We start from the raw sequence: 21818 nt of genomic DNA, 5'->3' as shown, positions 1-21818 counted from the left end.
GCCACGAGGTCATTCTTCGAAAGCTGCTGGCTGCCGAAACCTAGACCTGAGCAGGGCCTTCGCGATCGCCCAGGCATGCATGGCCATGGACGATAACACCAAACAGATATCTTCTCAACATCGAAGCTCACAGACAAGTGCATAAAATGATGTTGCCAGCAGGCTGAACTGCATATGGCAGGGCCTATACGTCTGCGGCTGCAACACCCGTGATGACTCAGAGTCTGCCATCGGGGGTGAATGTGAATCCATTAGCACCGTGTTGGTGCTGCGGGGGTAATCATCGGGCCCATCAATGTCGATTCAAGCACTACGTGTGCAAAGGCTGCGCAACAATGGGGCACCTCCAGCAAATGAACAAACGTGCTGCGACACACCACGTGGCAGATGATGATTGATCCGGCACCGATCACGCAGCACAGGCAACTCAACCCAAGGAATAAGTGTATGGAGTTCATACCTTCACCACCAAGAGCCCTCCTATAATGCTGGAAGTCAAATTAAATGGAGTTCCAGTATCAATGGAGTTGGACACGGGTGCAAGTCAGTCAATAATGAGCCAGTAGGCTTTCGAGAAACTGTGGGACAATAAGGCACAAAGGCCCAAACTGAGCCTGATTAATGTAAAGCTGCGTACCTACACCAAAGAGCTCATACCAGCCATTGGAAGTGCGGCAGTGAAGGTATCGTATGATGGAGCTGTGCATGATGTATCACTGTGGATTATTCCAGGCAATGGCCCAACGCTGTTCGGCAGAAGCTGGCTAGAAAAGATTAGATGGAATTGGAACGACATCAAAGCACTATCTTGAGTGGATGACGCCTCATGTGCTCAAGTGCTGAGCAAGTTTCCCTCGCTATTCGAACCAGGCATCGGCAACTTCACTGGCTCCAAGGTACAGATCCATCCAGGCCCCGATGCACGGCCCGTCCATCACAAGGCTCGGGCAGTTCCATCCATGATGAGGGAGAAAGTCGAGATCGAACACGAAAGAATCATATTGCCAGTCGAGTTCAATGAGTGAGCCAGTCCAATTGTTCCTGTGTTGAAAAGCGATGGCACGGTCAGAAACTGCGGAGACTACAAGGTAACGATTAACTGAATCTCACTCCAGGACCAGTAGCCGCTGCCCTAGGCGGATGACCTGTTTGCAACTTAAGCGGGGGGGCGGGGAGGAGGGGAATTCGTTCACCAAGTTGGACCTAACCTCCGCCGACATGACACAGGAGCTGGCTAAATCTTCGAAAAGACTGACGTGCATCAACACACACAAAGGGCTGTGTATATACCACAGATGCCCTTTCAGGATTCGCTCGGCTGCAGCCATTTTCTAGAGAAACATGGAGAGTTTGCTGAAATCTGTTTCGCGCACCGTTGTGTTTCAAGATGAAATCCTGATCACCGGTCGTGACACCATCGAACACCTACACAACCTGGAAGATGTTCTGAGTCGCCTAGACAGAGTGGGACTCAGGCTGAAACGCTCCAAGTTTGTTTTCCTAGCGCCAGAAGTCGAATTTTTGGGAGAAAGATTGCAGCAGACGGCATCAGACCCACAGACTCAAAGACAGAGGTCATCAAGAATGCACCCAGACCACAGAATGTGATGGAGCTGCGTTCGTTCCTGGGACTCCTCAACTATTTCAGTAACTTTCTACCTGGCTTGAGCACGTTGTTAGAACCTTTGCACATGTTGCTATGTAAGGGTGATGACTGGGTTTGGCGCAAAAATTAAGACACAGCTTTTGAGAAGGCCAGGAACCTGCTATGTTCAAATAAGTTACTTGTACACTATGACCCATGTCAACATTTAGTGCTAGCTTGTGACGCCTCATCGTACAGGGTCGGCTGTGTGTTACAGTAAGCCAATGTATCAGGCAACCTCCAACCGGTTGCATACACGTCTAGAACTCCGTCTAAGGCTGAGAGAGCCTATAGTATGGTCGAGAAAGAGGTGTTAGCATGTGTATATGGGGTTAAGAAAATGCACCAATACCTACTTGGACTTCGGTTTGAGCTTGAAACTGACCACAAGCTGCTCATTTCGCTGTTTTCAGAGAGCAAAGGTATTAACACCAATGCTTCGTCCCGCTTCCAAAGATGGGCACTAACATTATCTGTTTATGACTATGTTATCCGCCACAGACCAGGCACTGAAAACTGTGCCGATGCTCTCAGCCGGCTACCATTACCCCCCACTGGGGTTGAAATGGCGCAGCCCACAGACTTACTACTGGTCATGGATGCTTTTGAGAGCGAGGGGTCACCCGTCACGGCTCGCCAGGTCAGGACCTGGACCAGCCAGGATCCTGTGCTATCGTTAGTAAAGAGTTGCATCCTAAATGGGAACTGGTCGGCCGTTCCCAGGGAAATGCAAGATGAAATTAAGCCAGTCGGATTGTCTCGTATGGAGTAATCGCGTGATTTTGCCAAAAAAAGGCAGAGAAACGTTTATACGTGACCTACACAGTCCCCACCCAGACATTGTCATGATGAAGTCAATTGCCAGGTCGCATGTTTGGTGGCCCGGCATTGACTTGGACTTGGAGTCATGCATGCATCAGTGCAACACTTGCTCGCAACTGAGCAATGCAGCAAGGGTGGCTCCATTGAGTCTGTGATCATGGCCCTCCAAACCGTGGTCCAGAACCCACATAGATTTTGCCGGCCCCTTTCAAGGAAAGATGTTTTTAGTAGTAGTGTACGCTTACTCCAAATGGATTGAATGCGTAATCATGTCACCCAGCACATCCACAGCCACCATTGAAAGCCTCTGGGCCATGATCGCCACCCATGGCTTGCCCGACGTCCTTGTCAGCGACAATGGACCATGTTTCACCAGCTTGGAATTCAACGAGTTTATGACCCGCAATGGCATCAACCATGTCAGGTCTGCTCCATTTAAGCCCGCGTCTAATGGTCAAGCGGAGCGGGCAGTCCAAACAATCAAGCATAGCATGAAACGCGTGACAGACAGCTCCCTGCAGACCCGCTTGTCTCGCATTCTATTCAGTTACCAGATGCGACATCAGTCACTTACCGGGGCTCCCCCAGCAGAATTGTTAATGAAGAGAGCCCTCAAAACCAGGCTCTCTCTCGTTCTCCCGGATCTTAATGATCATGTGGAAACCCAGCGATACCAGCAGAACATGTACCACGATCGCGCAGCTGTTTCACGTGACATTGATGTTAACGATCCTGTGTTTGTCCTGAATTACAGTCATGCACCCAAGTGGGTTGCTTACACTGTTTTGGTCAAGGAAGGGAATAGGGTGTTTATAATCAAACTGTTAAATGGCCAAATGTGCAGAAAGCATTTAGATCAGATCAAATTGCGATTTACTGACAACCAGGAACGACTTGAAGAGGACATCACCAGCGAAGTTCCACCAACACACACCCAACCAGCAATCGACCTCTCTGTCAATCACAAGGATTCCTGACAGTCCGGTCAGACCAGCTACAGTGCAGTGCATTAATGGTCCAACCAACTCACAACACGCCATGGTTTGAACTTAGATGATTAACCAGGGAGTGAAGAGCTCCGGATCGCCTCAACTTGTATATAACTTGACTGAAGACTTTTGGGGGGGGAGGGGGGGGGGGGGAGTGATGTTATGTATGTAAATATAATACTTGCCATCAGAGGGTGCGACTGTTGGAGTTCTAATGGTCACCTGCGCACACGTGCAGGGCCAGTATAAAGGCTTGTCTGCCATACTGTTTAAACACTCTGGAGTTGTAATAAAGAAGACTAAGGTCACACTAAGTTTAGCTCACAGTACTCAGCCTCGTGGAGTTCTTCTATACACAACAACAGGCAATTAGGGATGGCCAATAAATGCTGGCCTTGCCAGCGATGTCCTCATTCCATAAATGAATAAGATTGGGGAATTAATAATGGGGAACAGGGAAATGATGTTGAACAAATATTTTGTATCGGTCTTCATGGTAGAAGACACGAAGAACATCCCAATAGTGGATAATCAAGGGGCTTATAGGTACTAATGAAGTTGGGGAGGGGTTAAACAAATATGACAGGTGGATGGAAACCTCTGCAGGGAGAGAGAGAAGTAGAATGGGGGCAGAAGCAAAAGATAGAAAGAAGAAAAGTAAAAGTGGAGAGAAAAGAATGGGGCTGCGGAATACCAAAGGGCAGAAAACGCTAGTGGGAGTTGTGTACAGACCATCAAACAGTAGTAGTGAGGTTAGGGACAGCATCAAACAAGAAATTAGGGATGCATGCAATAAAGGTACAGCAGTAATCATGGACAACATTAATCTACATACAGATTGGGCTAACCAAACTGGTAGCAATATGATGGAGGAGGATTTCCTGGAGTGTATTAGGGATGGTTTTCTGGACCAATATGTCGAGGAACCAACTAGAGGGTTGGCCATCCTAGACTGGGTGTTGTGTAATGAGAGAGGACTAATTAGCAATCTTGCTGTGCGAGGTCTCTTGGGGAAGAGTGATCATAATATGGTAGAATTCTTTATTAAGATGGAGAGTGACACAGTTAATTCAGAGACTAGGATCCTGAACTTAAGGAAAGATAATTTCGATGGTATGAGACGTGAATTGGCTAGAATAGACGGGCAAATTATACTTAAAGTGTTGACGGTGGATAGGCAATGGCAAACATTTAAATATCACATGGATGAACTTCAACAATTGTACATCCCTGTCTGGAGTAAAAATAAAATGGGGAAGGTGGCTCAACCTTGGCTAACAAGGGAAATTAAGGATAGTGTTAAATCCAAGGAAGAGGCATATAAATTGGCCTGAAAAAGCAGCAAACCTGAGGACTGGGAGACATTTATAATTCAGCAGAGGAGGACAAAGGGTTTAATTAGGAGGGGGAAAATAAAGTATGAGAGGAAGCTTGCCGGGAACATAAAAACTGACTGCAAAAGCTTCTATAGATATGTGAAGAGAAAAAGATTAGTGAAGACAAATATAGGTCCCTTGCAGTCAGATTCAGGTGAATTTATAATGGGGAACAAAGAAATGACAGACTAGTTGAATAAATACTTTGGTTCTGTCTTCACGAAGGAAGACACAAATAACCTTCTGGAAGTACTAGGGGACCGAGGGTCTAGCGAGAAGGAGGAACTGAATTAAATCCTTATTAGTCAGGAAATTGTGTTAGGGAAATTGATGGGATTGAAGGCCGATAAATTCCCAGGGTCTGATAGTCTGCATCCCAGAGTACTTAGGGAAAGTGGCCCGAGAAATAGTGGATGCATTGGTAATCATTTTCCAACAGTCTATCGACACTGGATCAGTTCCTATGGACTGGAGGGTAGCTAATGTAACACCACCTTTTAAAGAAGGAGGGAGAGAAAACAGGTAGTTATAGACTGGTTAGCCTGACATCACTAGTGGGGAAAATGTTGGAATCAATTATTAAAGATGAAATAACAGCGCATTTGGAAAGCAGTGACAGGATCGGTCCAAGTCAGCATGGATTTATGTAATTTTTGTAATTTTTTGAAGATGTAACTAGTAGAGTGGACAAGGGAGAACAGGTTTTTGACAAGGTTCCACACAAGAGATTGGTGTGCAAAATTAAAGCACATGATATTGGGGGTAATGTACTGACGTGGATAAAGAACTGGTTGGCAGACAGGAAGCAGAGAGTCGGGATAAACGGGTCCTTTTCAGAATAGCAGACAGTGACTAGTGGGGTGCCATAGGGCTCAGTGCTGGGACCCCAGCTATTTACAATATACATTAAGAATTTGAATGAAGGAACTGAGTGTAATATCTCCAAATTTGCAGATGACACTAAACTAGGTGGTGGTGTGAGCTGTGAGGAGGATGCTAAGAGGCTGCAGAGTGTCTTGGACAGGTTAGGTGAATGGGCAAATGCATGGCAGATGCAGTATAATGCGGATAAGTGTGAGGTTTTCCAGTTTGGGGGCAAAAACACAAAGGCAGAATATTATCTGAATGGCGGCAGATTAGGAAAAGGGGAGGTGCAACGAGACCTGAGTGTCATGGTACATCAGTCATTGAAAGTTGCATACAGGTACAGCAGGCGGTGAAGGCGGAAAATGGTATGTTGGCTTTCATAGCTAGGGGATTTGAGTATAGGAGCAGGGAGGTCTTACTGCAGTTGTACAGGGCCTTGGTGAGGGCTCACCTGGAATAGTGTGTTCAGTTTTGGTCTCCAAATCTGAGGAAGGTCGTTCTTGCTATTGAGGGAGTGCAGCGAAGGTTCACCAGACTGATTCCTGGGATGGCGAGACTGACATATGAGGAGAGACTTGATCGACTGGGCCTTTATTCACTGGAGTTTAGAAGAATGAGAGGGGATCTCATTGAAACATATAAAATTCTGACGGGACTGGATAGGTTCGATGCAGGAAGAATGTTCCTGATATTGGGGAAGTCCAGAACCAGGAGACACAGTCTAAGGATAAGGGGTAAGCCATTTCGGACTGAGATGAGGAGAAAACTCTTCACTCAGAGAGTTGTTAACTTGTGGAATTCCCTATCGCTATGAGAGTTGTTGATGCCAGTTCATTGGATATATTCAAGAGGAAGTTGGATATGGCCCTTCGGGAACATTCTTCCTGCATCGAACCTGTCCCATCCCATCAGAATTTTATAAGTTTCTATGAGATCCCCTCTCATCCTTCTAAACTCCAGTGAATACAGGCCCAGTCGATCCAGTCTCTCCTCATATGTCAGTCCAGCTATCCCAGGAATCAGTCTGGTGAACCTTCGCTGCACTCCCTCAACAGCAAGAATGTCTTTCCTCAGATTAGGAGACCAAAACTGTACACAATATTCAAGGTGTGGCCTCACCAAGGCTCTGTACGACTGCAGTAAGACCTCCCTGCTCTTCTACTCAAATCCTCTCGCTATGAAGGCCAACATACCATTTGCCTACTTCACCGCCTGCTGAACCTGCATGCCTACTTTCAATGACTGATGAACCATGACACCCAGATCTCATTGCACCTCCCCTTTTCGTAATCTGTTACCATTCAGATAATATTCCGCCTTCCTGTTTTTGCCACCAAAGTGGATAACCTTACATTTATCCACATTATACTGCGTCCGCCATGCATTTGCCCACTCACCTAACCTGTCCAAGTCACCCTGCAGCCTCTTAACATCCTCCTCACAGCTCACTCTGCCACCCAGCTTAGTGTTATCTGCAAACTTGGAGATATTACACTCAATTCCTTCATCCAAATCATTAATGTATATTGTAAATAGCTGGGATCCCAGCATTGAATCTTGCGGTACCCCACTAGTCACTGCCTGCCATTCTGAAAAGCACCCATTTATTCCTACTCTTTGTTTCCCGTCTGCCAACTAGTTCTCTATCCACATCAATACATTAACCCCAATACCATCTGCTTTAATTTTGCACACTAATCTCTTGTGTGGGACCTTGTCAAAAGCCTTTTGAAAGTACAAAAATACCACATCCACTGGCTCTCCCTTGTCCACTCTACTAGTTACATCCTCAAAAAATTTCAGAATATTTGTCAAGCATGATTTCCCTTTCATAAATCCATGCTGACTTGGACCAATTCTGTCACTGCTTTCCAAATGCGCTGCTATTACATCTTTAATAATTGATTCCAACATTTTCCCCACTAGTGGTATCAGGTTAACCGGTCTATAATTCCCTGTTTTCTTTCTCCCTCCTTTTTTAAAAAGTGGGGTTACATTAGCTACCCTCCAATCCATAGGAACTGATCCAGAGTCTATAAAATGTTGGAAAATGACCACCAGTGCTATTTCTAGGGCCACTTCCTTAACTTCTCTGGGATGCAGACTATCAGACCCTGGGGATTTATCAGCCTTCAATCCCATCAATTTCCCTAACACAATTTCCTGACTAATAAGGATTTCCTTCAGTGCCTCCTTCTCGCTAGACCCTCGGTCCCCTAGTATTCCGGAAGGGTTATTTGTGTCTTTGTTAATGAAGACAGAACCAAAGTATTTGTTCAATTGGTCTGCCATTTCTTTGTTCCCCATTATAAATTCACTTGATTGTGACTGCAAGGGACTAATCTTTTTCTCTTCACATATCTATAGAAGCTTTTGCAGTCAGTTTTTATGTTCCCTGCAAGCCTACTCCCATACTCTATTTTCCCTCTCCTAATTAAACCCTTTGTCCGCCTATAATGAATTCTAAATTTCTCCCAGTCCTCAGGATTGCTGCTTTTTCTGGCCAATATATATGCCTATTCTTTGGATTTAACACTATCCCTAAGTTCCCGTGTTAGCCACGGTTGAACCACCTTCCCCGTTTTACTTTTACGCCAGACAGAGATGTACAATTGTTGAAGTTCATCCATGTGATCTTTAAATGTCTGCCACTGCCATCCGCCGTTAACCTTTTAAGTATCATTCATCAGTCTATCCTAGCCAATTCACATCTTACCATCGAAGTTACCTTTCCTTAACTTCAGGATCCTAGTCTCTGAATTAACTGTGTCACTCTCCATCTTAAATGAAGAATTCTACGATATTATGGTGACTCTTCCCCAAGGGACCTCGCACAACAAGATTGCTAATTAATCCTCTCTCATTACACAACACCCAGTCCAGGATGGCCAGCTCTTTGACATATTCGTCTTGAAAACTATCCCTTATACACTCCAGGAAATCCTCCTCCACCGTATTGCTATCAGTTTGGTTAGCCCAATCTATATGTAGATTAAAGCCACCCATGATAACTGCTGTAGCTTTATTGCACGCATCCCAAATTTCCTGTTTGATGCCATCCCCAACCTCACTACTACTGTTTGGTAGTCTGTTCACAACTCCCACTAGCGTTTTCTGCTCTTTGGCGTTCCACAGCTCTACCCATACAGATTCCACATCATCCAAGCTAATGTCCTTCCTTACTCTTGTGTTAATCTTCTCTTTAACCAGCAACGCTACCCCACCTCCTTTTCCTTTCTGTCTATCCTTCCTGAATATTGAATACCCCTGGATGTTGAGTTCCCAGCCTTGGTCTCCCTGGAGCCACATCTCCGTAATTCCAATTACATCATATCCGTTAACAGCTATCTGCGCAGTTAATTCATCCACCTTATTACGAATGCTCCTCACATTGAGACACACAGCCTACAGGCTTGTTTTTTTTAAACACTCTTTGTCCTTTTAGAATTATGTTGTAATGTGACCCTTTTTGATTTTTGCCTTTGATTTCTCTGCCCTCCACTTTTCCTTATCTCCTTTTTACCTTTTGGTTCTGCCCCCATTTTACTTCCCTCTGTCTCCCTGCATAGGTTCCCATTCCCCCTACCATATTAGTTTAAACCCTCCCCAACAGCACTAGCAAACACTCCCCCCTAGGACATTGGTTCCGGTCCTGCCCAGGTGCAGACCGTCCGGTTTGTACTGGTCTCACCTCCCCCAGAACCAGTTCCAATGTCCCAGGAATTTAAATCACTCCCTCTTGCACCATTCCTCAAGCCACGTATTCATCTTAACTATCCTGTAATTCCTACTCTGACTAGCACGTGGCACTGGTAGCAATCCTGAGATTACTACCTTCGAGGTCCTACTTTTAAAATTTAACTCCTAGCTCCCTAAATTCAGCTTGTAGGGCCTCATCCCGTTTTTTACCTATATCGGTACCTATATGCACCACGACAACTGGCTGTTCACCCTTCCCCTCCAGAATGCCCTGCAGCCGCTCCAAGACATCTTTGACCCTTGCACCAGGGAGGCAACATACCATCCTGGAGTCTCGATTGTGGCCGCAGAAACGCCTATCTATTCCCCTTACAATAGAATCCCCAATCACTATAGCTCTCCCACTCTTTTTCTTGCCCTCCTGTGCAGCAGAGCCACCCATGGTGCCATGAACTTGGCTGCTGCTGCCTTCCCCTGATGAGCCCCTCATCTCCCCCAACAGTACCCAAAACGGTATATCTGTTTTGGAGGGAGATGACCGCAGGGAATCCCTGCACTATCTTCCTTCCACTGCTCTTCCTGCTGGTCACCCATTCCCTATCTGCCTGTGTAACCTTTACCTGCGGTGTGACCAACTCACTCAACATGCTATTCATGACATCCTCAGCATTGCGGATGCTCCAAAGTGAATCCATGTGCAGCTCCAGTGCCGCAATGCGGTCTGTCAGGAGCTGCAGTTGGACATACTTCCTGCACACATAGTAGTCAGGAACACTGGAAGAGTCCCCGATTTCCCACACAGCACAGGAAGACATGACAAAGGTAATCATGTTTGACAAATTTGCTACAGTTCTTTGAGGATGTAACGAGCAGAGTGGATGAGGGGGAACCAGTGGATGTGGTGTATTTGGATTTCCAGAAGGCATTCGATAAGGTGCCACATAAAAAGTTACTGCACAAGATAAAAGCTCACAGGGTTGGGGGTAATATAATTAGCCTGGATAGAGGATTGGCAAATAGTGACTAGTGATGTTCTGCAGGGATCAGTGCTGGGTCCTCAACTATTTACAATCTATATTAATGACTTGGATGAAGGGACCGAGTGTAATGTAGCCAAGTTTGCTGATGATACAAAGAAGGGTGGGAAAGCAAATTGTGAGGAGGTCACAAAAAATCTGCAAAGTGATATAGACAGGCTAAGTGAGTGGGCAAAAATTTGGCAGCTGGAGTATAATGTAGGAAAATGTGAGGTTATCCACTTTGGCAGAAATAATAGAAAAGCAAATTATAATTTAAACGGAGAAAAATTGCAAAGTGCTGCAGTACAGAGACCTGGGAGTCCTTGTGGATGAAACACAAAAAGTGAGTATGCAGGTACAGCAAGTAATCAGGAAGGCAAATGGAATGTTGACCTTTATTGCAAGGGGTTGAAGTATAAAAGCAGAGAAGTCCTGCTACAACTGTACAGAGTATTGGTGAGGTCACACCTGGAGTATTGTATATAGTTTTAACCTCTGTATTTAAGGAAGGATATACTTGCATTGGAGGCAGTTCAGAGAAGGTTCACTAGGTTGATTCCGGAGATGAGGGGGTTAATTATGATGATAGGTTGAGCCTATACTCATTAGAATTCAGAAGAATGAGAGGCGGTCTTATTGAAACATAAAAGATTACGAGGGGGCGCGACAAGGTAGATGCAATAAGGATATTTCCACTCATAGGGGGAAACTAGAACTAGGGGACATAGTTTCCGAATAAGGGGTCACCCATTTAAAACTGAGATGAGAGGAATTTATTCTCTCAGGTGGTTGTAAATCGGTGGAATTCTCTGTCCCAGAGAGCAGTGGCGGCTGGGCCATTAAATATACTTAAGGTGGAGATATACAGACTTTTGAGCATTAAGGGAATAAAGGATTATGGGGAGCGGGCAGGGAAGTGGAGGCGAGTCCATGATCAGACCAGCGATGTTCTTACTAAATGGCAGAGCAGGCTCGAGGGGCCAAATGGCGTGCTCCTATTTCTTATGTTCTCATTACACAGTACCAGATCTAAGATAGCCTGCTCCCTGGTTGGTTCTGCAAAGTACTGTTAAAGGAAATTATCCCGGATACACACTGTGAATTCTTCCTCAAGGCTACCTTGGCCAATTTGATTTGTTCAATCAATATGAAGATTAAAATTGCCCATGATTATTCCAGTTCCTTTTTTACAAGCCTCCATTATTTCTTAATTTATATTCCATCCATCAGTGTAGCTACTGTTAGGGGGCCTTTCGACTACACCCACCAGTGAGTGTAGTATTTATGTTGTATCTGTCAGTCTCTGGTTAGCGAGTGTGGCTTTTTCTTTATACCTGTAAGTTTATGGTATGGAAGAGAGATTTTCACTCTGTACCTGTCACTTACTGGTAAGTGAGTGTGGGTTTCATTCTGTATCTTTCATTCTCTGGTATATGAGTGTGAATTTTACTCTGTATATAACAGTTTTTAGTGTGTGTGTGTGTGGATTTCACTCTATACTGGTCAGTCTCTGGTATGTTAGTTTGCGATTCCTCTATCCCAGTCAGTTTCTGTTATGTATTCTGTACCCATCAGTTTCTGAAATGCGAGTGTGCATTTTACTCTGTTCATGTCTGTTTCTACTCTGTGATTGTGGGTTTTCCTCCGGCACTGTCAATTTTTGGAATTTGAGTGTTGATTTTCTTTGTGAGTGTGGTTTTACTCTTTATTTGTCAGTGTTTGATATGTGAGTGTGGGTTGTAATCTGTATCCATCAGTTACTGGTGTGTGTGTGTGTGGCTTTCACTCTCTGGTATATGTGTGGATTGTATCTGTAAATTTCAATCTCTGGTAGGTGAGTGTGGGTTTTACTCTCGGTTAGTTTCAGGTAATGTGGGCTTTTGTCTGTATCTGTCTATTTCTGGTATTTGAGTGGGGCTTCATTCTGCAACTTTCAGTTTCTCTGATGTGAATGTGGGTTTTAGCGCTGTACCTGTCAGTTTCAGGAATGGGAGTGTGGGGTTTTACACTGTACCTGTCAGTTTGTGTTACATGAGTAAGTGTTCAATCAGTACAATAACTCCCAGTTTCTGGTAAGGGAGTGCATATTTCAGTCTGTATCTATTACTCTCGAGGATGTGTGTGTGAGTTTTATTCTTTATCTGTCAGTCTCTGGGATTTGAGTGTGGGTTTTTCTCTGTATCTGTCAGTTTTTGGGTATTATCTGTATGTATCAATCTCAGTAACATGATTGTGTATTTTTGTCAATCTTTCACTCTCTGGGATGTGAGTGCAGGTTTTATTCTTTATCTGTCACTCACTTTTATGTGTGTGTGGATTTTACTCTACAGTGGTCATTCTCTGGGATGTGAGTGTGATCTTCACTCTGTATCTATTAGTCTTTGGTGTGAGTATGGGGTTTACTCTGTATCCATCAGTCTATGGTATCGGAGTGTGGGTATTATTCTGTGAATGTCAGTCTATGGTATGTGTATGTGGGTTTTCCTCCTGTCAGTTTCTGCTATGCGAACGTGTGTTTTATTCAAGTGTGTGAATGTGGATTTCACTCTGTACCTGTCAGTCTCTTGTGTGTGCGTGTGGCACTTTTTAGCTGTACCTGTCTGTTTCTGTTATGAGTGGGGTTATATTCTATATGTCACAGTTTCTGTTATGTGAGTGTGCAGTTTACTACATTCTACCTGTCTGTCATTGGTATGTTAATGTGTGTATGTTTTCTGTACCCATCAGTTGCTATTATATGAATGTTGATTTCATTCTGTGCCTTTAAGTGTCTGGTACAGCTGTGGTATTGTGGGTTTGACATTAAATCAGTCAGTCACTTTCAGGTGAGTGTTGATTTTGCTCTGTCACTCTCTGATATGTGTTTTATTCTGTATCTGTCCGTCTCTGAGAAATGAGTGTGGGTTTCATTCTGTATCTATCGGTGTCTGATATTTGAGTTAGGGTTTTAATCAGTACCTGTAAGATTCTGTTACAGGGGTGTGGGTATTACGCTGTATCTATCAGTCTCTGGAATGTGAGTGTGGGTATTACTCTGTATCTATCGGTCTCTGGAATGTGAGTGTGGGTATTACTCTATCTATCAGTCTCTGGAATGCAAAAGTGTTTTTTTTCTGTACCTGTCAGTTTCTGGTGAGTGACTATGGAGTTCACTCTCTAACTATCTGTCTCTGGTATGTGAGTGTGAGTATTTGTCTGCAGCTGTAAGTGCCTGGTACGGGAGTGTGGGTTTCACTGTCAGTCAGTCAGTCAATCTCAGGTATTGGAAATGATTGAAAAAGAATCACAATCTGTCATTCAATGTGTCGGAGTGTATGAATCATTATGTTTCTCTCAGTCTCTGGTACTGTTTGAGAGTGTGGGATTGATTATGTATCTGTTAGACTGGTGATATGTGAGAGTGTGAGATTGATAATGTATCTGTTAGACTGGTGATGTGTGTGAGTGTGGGATTGATTATGTATCTGTTAGACTGGTGATATGTGAGAGTGTGGGATTGATAATGTATCTGTTAGACTGGTGGTGTGTGTGAGTGTGAGATTTATTATGTAATTGACAGTCTCTTGTACTGAGCTATTCTTGCTCTGTGTGACTGTTGGATTTGGTTCCTTCTCCACCTGCTGTAGGTGGATGATAGTTTGCGATTATCGATGACTGTCTCAGGAGGAGGTTTGGTTCAGTCCATTACCTCCATTTCTCTGCTCTTGTATGTTAGCTGTTGGGTTTGAGAGTCATTGTACAGACACGAGTGTGAACTGACACCGTGCCAGTGTCTATCCGTTCGTGTGTGTGAGTAAGGGTGTGAAATTGGATCTGCCTTTCAATGCGATATGATTGGACTTTGAAACAACACATTATTGTACTGCTCCAAGTGACTGTGGGATTCATAATATAACTCTGGAAATTTGGATCACTGTGGGACTGACAGCTTCTGCTGCCTGTGACAATAGGATTGAGGTCAGTTCTGTGTCTCTGCATTCTGAGAGTGATAATGTACTTACTGTGTGCGAGAAGGAGCTGCCTGCACTGTTCCTTGTGTTCTGGGTTGAGGAAAGATCAAATTTATTCTGGCTTGGTGAAGTATTTTGCTCTGAGAATAATAATAGGAAAACACTATTAGTTATGATATGGACAGCCAATGGAGAGAATATAAAAATAAAGTTATAATTCATGTGTTTGTGTTCAATAAAGTAAAGTATCTGGAGAGAGGAATCTGCGATACAAACAGTGTCCTTGTCTGATCTCACTGCAGTACAGCAGCACTCAGGTGAGTAAGGGACTTTGTATAGGATGGTTCTATAGTAAGTTATCAGCATCCAGACACAACCCAAACCCAGTACTGGTCCATGAATGGGACCACCCGATTGGCACAGTTCAGGTTGATATCTCCCGCTTCCATGGGACTACCTGTAAAATTCTGAATTGCTTCCTGGAATATAACCACAGGTACCTGTACAACAATTGTTCTCAGTCTATTGAAACAGAGTTAATGGCCTGTGTCATTAACAGAATGTCACAGTTACCAGATGCTGATGTATCTGAGGGGGCGACAATGTATCGCTCGATCACCAGCAACATGGTTCTGAAGAATTCAATGCACCAAAACAAAATAACCCATTTTTGAAATGACTCCAATCACATTCCTCTTCTGGTGCCTGCAATAGATGCACTTTGTGACACTCCTCACATCCTCACTCTCAGGCTGTGTTTCCACTGTTCAATGTCCAAGAACAACAGACACGGTGAGATTGGAACTGAATCAGGAACATTCACTACTGATTTGGGGAAAGAAAGCAGCACTGATTTGAAAGAGCGAGGTGATTTACTTTCTCTGTTACCTTGCACCATACACACACAGCCCGAGAATGGGCTCCTCCTTCCCCCACTCACTCCATGCTCCAAAACTAGTTCCTCCTCCACTCTGCCTCTTACAGACAGCCCCCGACTGCCGCTGAATTTACCCCGACTCAAAGCCCATCTGCGGACACAGTCCCAATGTGATGAGCTGCTGTAAGGTGGCTGCTGTTTGCTCCCTTACTTGGACCTGGGATATCTCCGCTCCCTGATGTGTTCAACGATCATCAGCCCGGCACAGAGGAAACGGCAGCCGCTGACAGAGCTGGAGGAGGGGAGTTCGCATGGGCCCTTCCTGTCAGTTTAAACACTGTGTGTGGAGGGGAGGAGCAGCATGTATTTAGCACATGCTCAGACCATCTTTTTGTCACAAATTAAATTAGCAAAAATGGGATTGTTTCACAAGTTGCTTTTATCACTAATTAAATGGGCCACATTGAAAAAAACGATTGTGTGAGCCTGACACTGGAGAAAGGGTGCCTAAACTGTTCTACTCGTTCCATCAGTCGCTGGTGTGTGTATGTTTCCCGGTCAGTTTCCAATAGGCGAGTATGGGTTTTACTTGCATATTATTGCTCAGATACGTGGGTGTGGGTTTCATACTGTACCTGTCAGTTTCTGCTATGTGAATGTGGGATTTATTCTGTACCTGTCAAGTTTTGATGTGAGTGTAGGTTTTATTCTGTATCTGTCAGTTTCTGGTATCTAAGCGAATCTTTATCTGTACCTGTCAGTTTCTGTTATGTGAGTGTGTGTTTTATCATATACCTGTCAGTTTCTGTTATGTGAGTGTGTACTTTAACCTATATCATCAGCTTCTGGTATGTGAGTGGATATTGACCAGTATGTCAGTTTTTCGGATCGGAGTGTGGATTTTATTCTGTACCTATCAGATTCCGGTATGGGAGTATGGGGTTGAATCGGTACCTGTCAGTTTCTGATATGTGACTGTGGTTTTAATCTGTACCAGTCACTTTCTGGTATCTAAGAGTGGATTGCATTCTATACCTGTCAGTTTCTGGAATCTGGGTGTTGATTGTATTCTGTACCTGTCAGTTTCTGCTTTGTGAATGTGGGTTTTATTCTGTACTTGTCAGTTCCTGCTGTGTGAGTGTAGGAATGAATATGTACCTGTCAGTTTCTGGGATGTGATTGTGTTTTTTTTTCTGTACCGTCAGTTTGTAGTAGATGTGTGGGGTGTCAGTTTCTGGTATCTGAGTGTGGATTTTTACCTTTATATGTCAGTTTGTGCAATGTGAATGTGGGATTCATTCTAGATCTCTCATTCTGGGGTAAGCGAGTGTGTGGTTCCTCTGTACCTGTTAGTTTCTGGTATGAGAGTGTGGGATTTATTCTGTACCTGTCATTTTCTGGTATGAGAGAGTGGGTTTTATCCTATATTTGTGAAATTTACAGATCAGAGATGACCCCAACAGACAATAGTTTTGCACATTATATTGGACGAATGCGATTCAGAAATATTTGGAGTAGAGACGAGCTATTAGTACATTACATAAACCATATCTGTCAGTGATGCAGTGAGTGTGGGATTCATTCTGTATCTGTCAGTCTGTGGTACAGTGAGTGAGTGTGGGATTCACTCTGTATCTGTCATAAATGCAAGTGTTTGTTGTTGCTGTAGAAATGAAGATTTTCAGTTACTTACGTGGTTAACATTTACGCAGAAGAAAATGTCAGAAGCAGCCTCTTGGATAACAGTCGGGAAAGTGCTGTTACTGGTGAGATCACGATTTGCTTGATGCAAACTTGGCTAATAACCCTAGAGGTGATGGAAAAGAAAGCAACATTTTGGGACGTTTGAGCGAGATGAGAAAATATAATCAGCGTGAGGAGCCCGATCAGAGAGCTGATGGGCAAGAAGCATTGAGCTCCTGTTTACTGCCGATGCTATTTCCAAAACAACGGAGAAGAACAGTCCCTGGATCTGGGAACTTGAGGAGGCCTTTCAGCACATGGAACCTGTTAGAGAAACAGAACTCCCTCCCTAACAGCACTGTGGGAGTACCATCATCACACGGACGGCAGCCGTTGATGAAGGTGGCTCACCACCATCTTCTCCAGGGCAATTAGGGATGGGCGATAAATGCTGGCCTTACCAGCGACACCCACATCCAGTGAACAAATAAAAAAAAGGCAAATCATCCCTTCTGTACCTACTGTGTGTGAGGAGGAGCTGGTTGCACTGTTCCTTATGTCTCAGGTGGTGAAAATTTCACATTTGTTCCGGTTCCTTCAATTCCTTGCCTGTAGGAGGAGAAGGTATCTCTGATCATTCAAGAATAGGAGAGGTAGAAAAGACTAAAGTGATGAATGTAATCGTTCAATTAGTAATCATTATGAACATTCACAAAGGGAAGCCAGCGATACAAACAGTGTCAGTGTCTGACTCCACTGCAGTATTGCAGCACTCAGCTTCTGCACACCAAGTGTGTTGGGCAGATTTACAGCAATTTACTGACATCCAGACACAACCCAACCCCTGCCCTGCTTCAGGAATGGGACGACCCGATGGAGCATGGACTTTTACACAACTCAGATTGCTGCTCCCCTCTCCCAGGGCACTAACCGTTCAACCAAAAACAAAGAGCCGCTGTTTAAAACGTGTCCTTTACATTTCTCACCCAGTGCCTGCAATAGATGCTCCTTGTATAAATCCTCAGTGTCCGGCTCTGCTTCCACCGCTCACTGTCCAATGATCATCATCATAGGCAGTCCCTCGGAATCGAGGAAGACTTGCTTCCACTCATGAAGTGAGTTCTTTGGTTGCTGAACAGTCCAATACGAGAGCCAGAGTCCCTATCACAGATGGGGCAGATAGTCGTTGAGGGAAGTGGGGTGGGGGGGGCGAGACCGGTTTGTCGCACACTCTTTCCGCTGCTTGCGCGTGATTTCTGAATGCTCACGGCGATGAGAGTCGAGGTGCTCAGCGCCCACCTGGATGCACTTCCTTCACTTAGGGCGGTCTTGGGCCAGGGCCTCCCAGGTGTCAGTGGGGATGTCGTACTTTATCAGGGAGGCTTTGAGGGTGTCCTTGTAATGTTTCCGCTGCCCACCTTTGGTTCGTTTGGGGTGAAGGAGTTCCGAGTGGAGCACTTGCTTTGGGAGTCTCGGACAACAAACACGGTGAGACTGGAACTAAAGCAGGAACGTTCACTACTGGTTTGGAGGGAGAAAGCAGCAATGATTGTAAACAGCAGATCCTTCCCATTCTGTCTCCCTTACCCGGGACACACACTGTCCACACACAACTCGAGAATGGCCTCTCCCTTCCCCCACTCACTCCACGCACTGAGACCAGTTCTTGATCCACTCCGCCTGTTACACACAGCCTCCGACTCCCCCTGAACTTCCCCCGGACTCAGTGCTGATCTCTGAGCCCATCTGCGGACACGCTCCCAAAGCGATGTGCTGCTGTAAGGAGTCTGCTGCTCACTGTCTTACCCCGGGGCCGCGGTGTCTCTATTCCCGGCTGTTTAAAGCATCTTCTTCCGCTCACTGAGTGAATGACGATCACAGGCAGGGCTGGGGGAGGGGAGGGCGCATGTGCTCTTCTGCTCACTGGAAATCGACACGGGGGCGGGGCTTATCCACGCATGCGCAGTCTAGAATCAGCAAAGTGAACTTTCCCAATTCACTTTAATCAGAGTATGAGCAAAGGAACTGGGCCTGGGGGTAAAGGACAGAAAATGTTTAAATTCCCTCTGAGATGCTCAATTTGGGATCATTCCGTGCACATTGTTTTTCTATTCATGAGCCTGTCCTCACAAAGCAATCCTGCAGAAACATCAGAGGGACAGGGGAAGTAGGAGTGTTTGCTGGGACTGTGCAGGAGTTAATATCTGACAGAAACTGTCCCAGTTTAGTTTAATTAGAGTGAAACACTGGGTCACAGAGTAATACCGAACGGCCCTTAGCTGCAAGATTACAGAGAGTACAACAGGCAAGTGAGGGTTAAATGTGGGACGTTGTTTCTCTCACTCTCTGACACTGTCCCGCAGTGTGGGATTAATAATGTGTCTGTCTGTGGTACAATATCAGTGAGAGACTTTAACTTCTGTCCCTCCAATGGGAAAATTCAGGATAAAAGTAGACTTCACAGGTCAGTCTTGAACTGATACTGTGCATGTTTCTGTGTCTCACCGTCCTGCCTCGATCTCGATCTCTCTCTCTCGATCTTGTACTGTTTGTGAAGGCGGGATACTGTTATTTCACGTGATGTGGACACACTTGTGAGTACAACACTGGCACATAGAAACAAAGAAAATAGGTGCAGGAGTAGGCCCTTCGAGCCTTCACCGCCATTCAATGAGTTCATGACTGAACATGCAACTTCAGTACCCCATTCCTGCTTTCTCGCCATACCCCTTGATCCCCCTGGTAATAAGGACTACATCTAACTCCTTTTTGAATATATTTAGTGAATTGGCCTCAACAACTTTCTGTGGTAGAGAATTCCACAGGTTCACCACTCTCTGGGTGAAGAAGTTTCTCCTCATCTCGGTCCTAAATGGCTTACCCCTTATCCTTAGACTGTGACCCCTGGCTCTCGACTTCCCCAACATTGGGAACATTCTTCCTGCATCTAACCTGTCTAAACCTGTCAGAATTTTCAACGTTTCTATGAGATCCCTTCTCATTCTTCTGAACTCCAGTGAATACAAGCCCAGTTGATCCAGTCTTTCTTGATATGTCAGACACTGTTTCTCTCTCTGGTGCTGTACATGACAGTGTGGCACTGTTACTGAGTGTAATATGGAGACACTGATGCCAAGTGTAAGACTGATAATGTGTGTGCTCTCTCCCCCCAACTGGTGTTATACATGAATGTGTGATACTAGTGTTGACCCTAATATGCAGACACAGTTCGGGTGTTTAAGGCCCGTCTCTCTGCCGCTCACTCTGATAGCCATCTCTGGGTGATGAGGATGGGATGGATAGATCACAGTTAAATGTCCCTCAGTTTAGGAGGAGAGAGAGACAGACAAAGAAAGGCTGGTGGGGCGGTGAACACAATTTATATTTTCACGTTAATCAAACATATTTGCATATATGAAGGGGAAGTAATGTTTGACAAATTTGCTAGAATTCTTTGAGGATGTAACGAGAAGGGTGGATTAAGGGGAACCAGTGGATGTGATGTATTTGGACTTCCAGAAGGCATTTGACAAGGTGCCACATAAAACATTACTGCACAAGATAAAAGTTCACGGGGTTGGGGTAATAAATTAGCATGGATAGAGGCTTAGCTAACTAACAGAAAACAGAGAGCTGGGATAAATGGTTCATGCTCTGGTTGGCAATCAGTAACCAGTGGCGTGCTGCAGGGATCAGTGCTGGGACCCCAACTATTTATAATCTATATTAACAACTTGGAAGAAAGGACCAAGTGTAACGTAGCCAAGTTTGCTGATGATACAAAGATGGGAGGGAAAAGCAATGTGTGAGGAGGACACAAAAAATCTGCAAAAGGACATAGACAGGAAACGTGGGTGGGCAAAAATTTGGCAGATGGAGTATAATGTTGGAAATTGTGAAGTCATGCACTTTGGCAGGAAAAAAAATCAAAAAGAGCAAGTTATTTTATAAATGGAGAAAAATTGCAAAGTGCTGCAGTACAGCAGGACCTGGGGGTACTTGTGCATGAAACACAAAAGGTTAGTATGCAGGTACAGCAAGTAATCAGGAAGGCCAATGGAATCTTGGCCTTTATTGCAAAGGGGATGGAGTATAAAAGCAGGGAAGTCTTGCTACAGTTATACAGGGTATTGGTGAGGCCACACCTGGAATACTGTGTACAGTTTTGGTTTCCTTATTTATGAAAGGATATACTTGCTTTGGAGGCTGTTCAGAGAAGATTCACGAGGTTGATTCCGGAGATGAGGGGGTTGACTTATGAGGAAAGGATGAGTAGGTTGAGCCTCGACTCATTGGAATTCAGAAGATTGAGAGGTGATCTTATCGAAACGTATAAGATTATGAGGGGGCTTGACAAGATGGATGCAGAGAGGATGTTTCCACTGATAGGAGAGACTAGAACTAGGGGGCATAATCTTAGAATAAGGGGCCACCCATTTAAAACTGAGATGAGGAGAAATTTCTTCTCTCAGATTGTTGTAAATCTGTGGAATTCACTGCCTCAGAGAGCTGTGAAAGCTGGGACATTGAATAAATTTAAAACAGAGATAGACAGTTTCTTAACCGAGAAGGGAATAGGGGGTTATGGGGAGCAGGCAGTGAAGTGGACTTGAGTCCATGATCAGATCAGCCATGATCGTATTAAATGGCGGAGCAGGCTCGAGGGGCCGTATGGCCATACTTTTGCTCCTATTTCTTATGTTCTTATGTAAATTTGAGGTCATCCAAAACTTGGCACCCCATGTCCTAACTTGCACCAAGTCCTGATCACCCATCATCCCTGTGCTCGCTGACCTACATTGGCTCCCAGTTATGCAACGCCTCGATTTCAAAATTCTCATAATTGTTTTCAAATCCCTCCATGGCCTTGCCCCTCCCTGTCTCTAATCTC

The 21818-nt window shown here is 44.8% G+C and overlaps 1 protein-coding gene across 1 annotated transcript in view; it reads right to left on the bottom strand.

The window, feature by feature from the left end:
* LOC139273549 (zinc finger protein 850-like) overlaps positions 1-18838 on the bottom strand; it is a 700279-nt gene extending 681441 nt beyond the window's left edge. The window contains exons 1-4 of the mRNA XM_070890500.1: positions 18734-18838; positions 17450-17536; positions 16938-17051; positions 14419-14507 (exon numbers count right to left, since the gene is read on the bottom strand). The gene's annotated coding sequence lies outside the window, so the exon portion shown is untranslated. The remainder of the gene's footprint in view (positions 1-14418; positions 14508-16937; positions 17052-17449; positions 17537-18733) is intronic.
* Between the last annotated feature and the right edge of the window lie 2980 nt (positions 18839-21818).

This window comes from Pristiophorus japonicus, chromosome 9, assembly GCF_044704955.1.
Source record: "Pristiophorus japonicus isolate sPriJap1 chromosome 9, sPriJap1.hap1, whole genome shotgun sequence".
Lineage (NCBI taxonomy): Eukaryota > Metazoa > Chordata > Chondrichthyes > Pristiophoridae > Pristiophorus > Pristiophorus japonicus.
The sequence above is the reverse complement of the archived record's forward strand: the minus strand, read 5'-3'. Positions and strand labels throughout refer to the sequence as shown.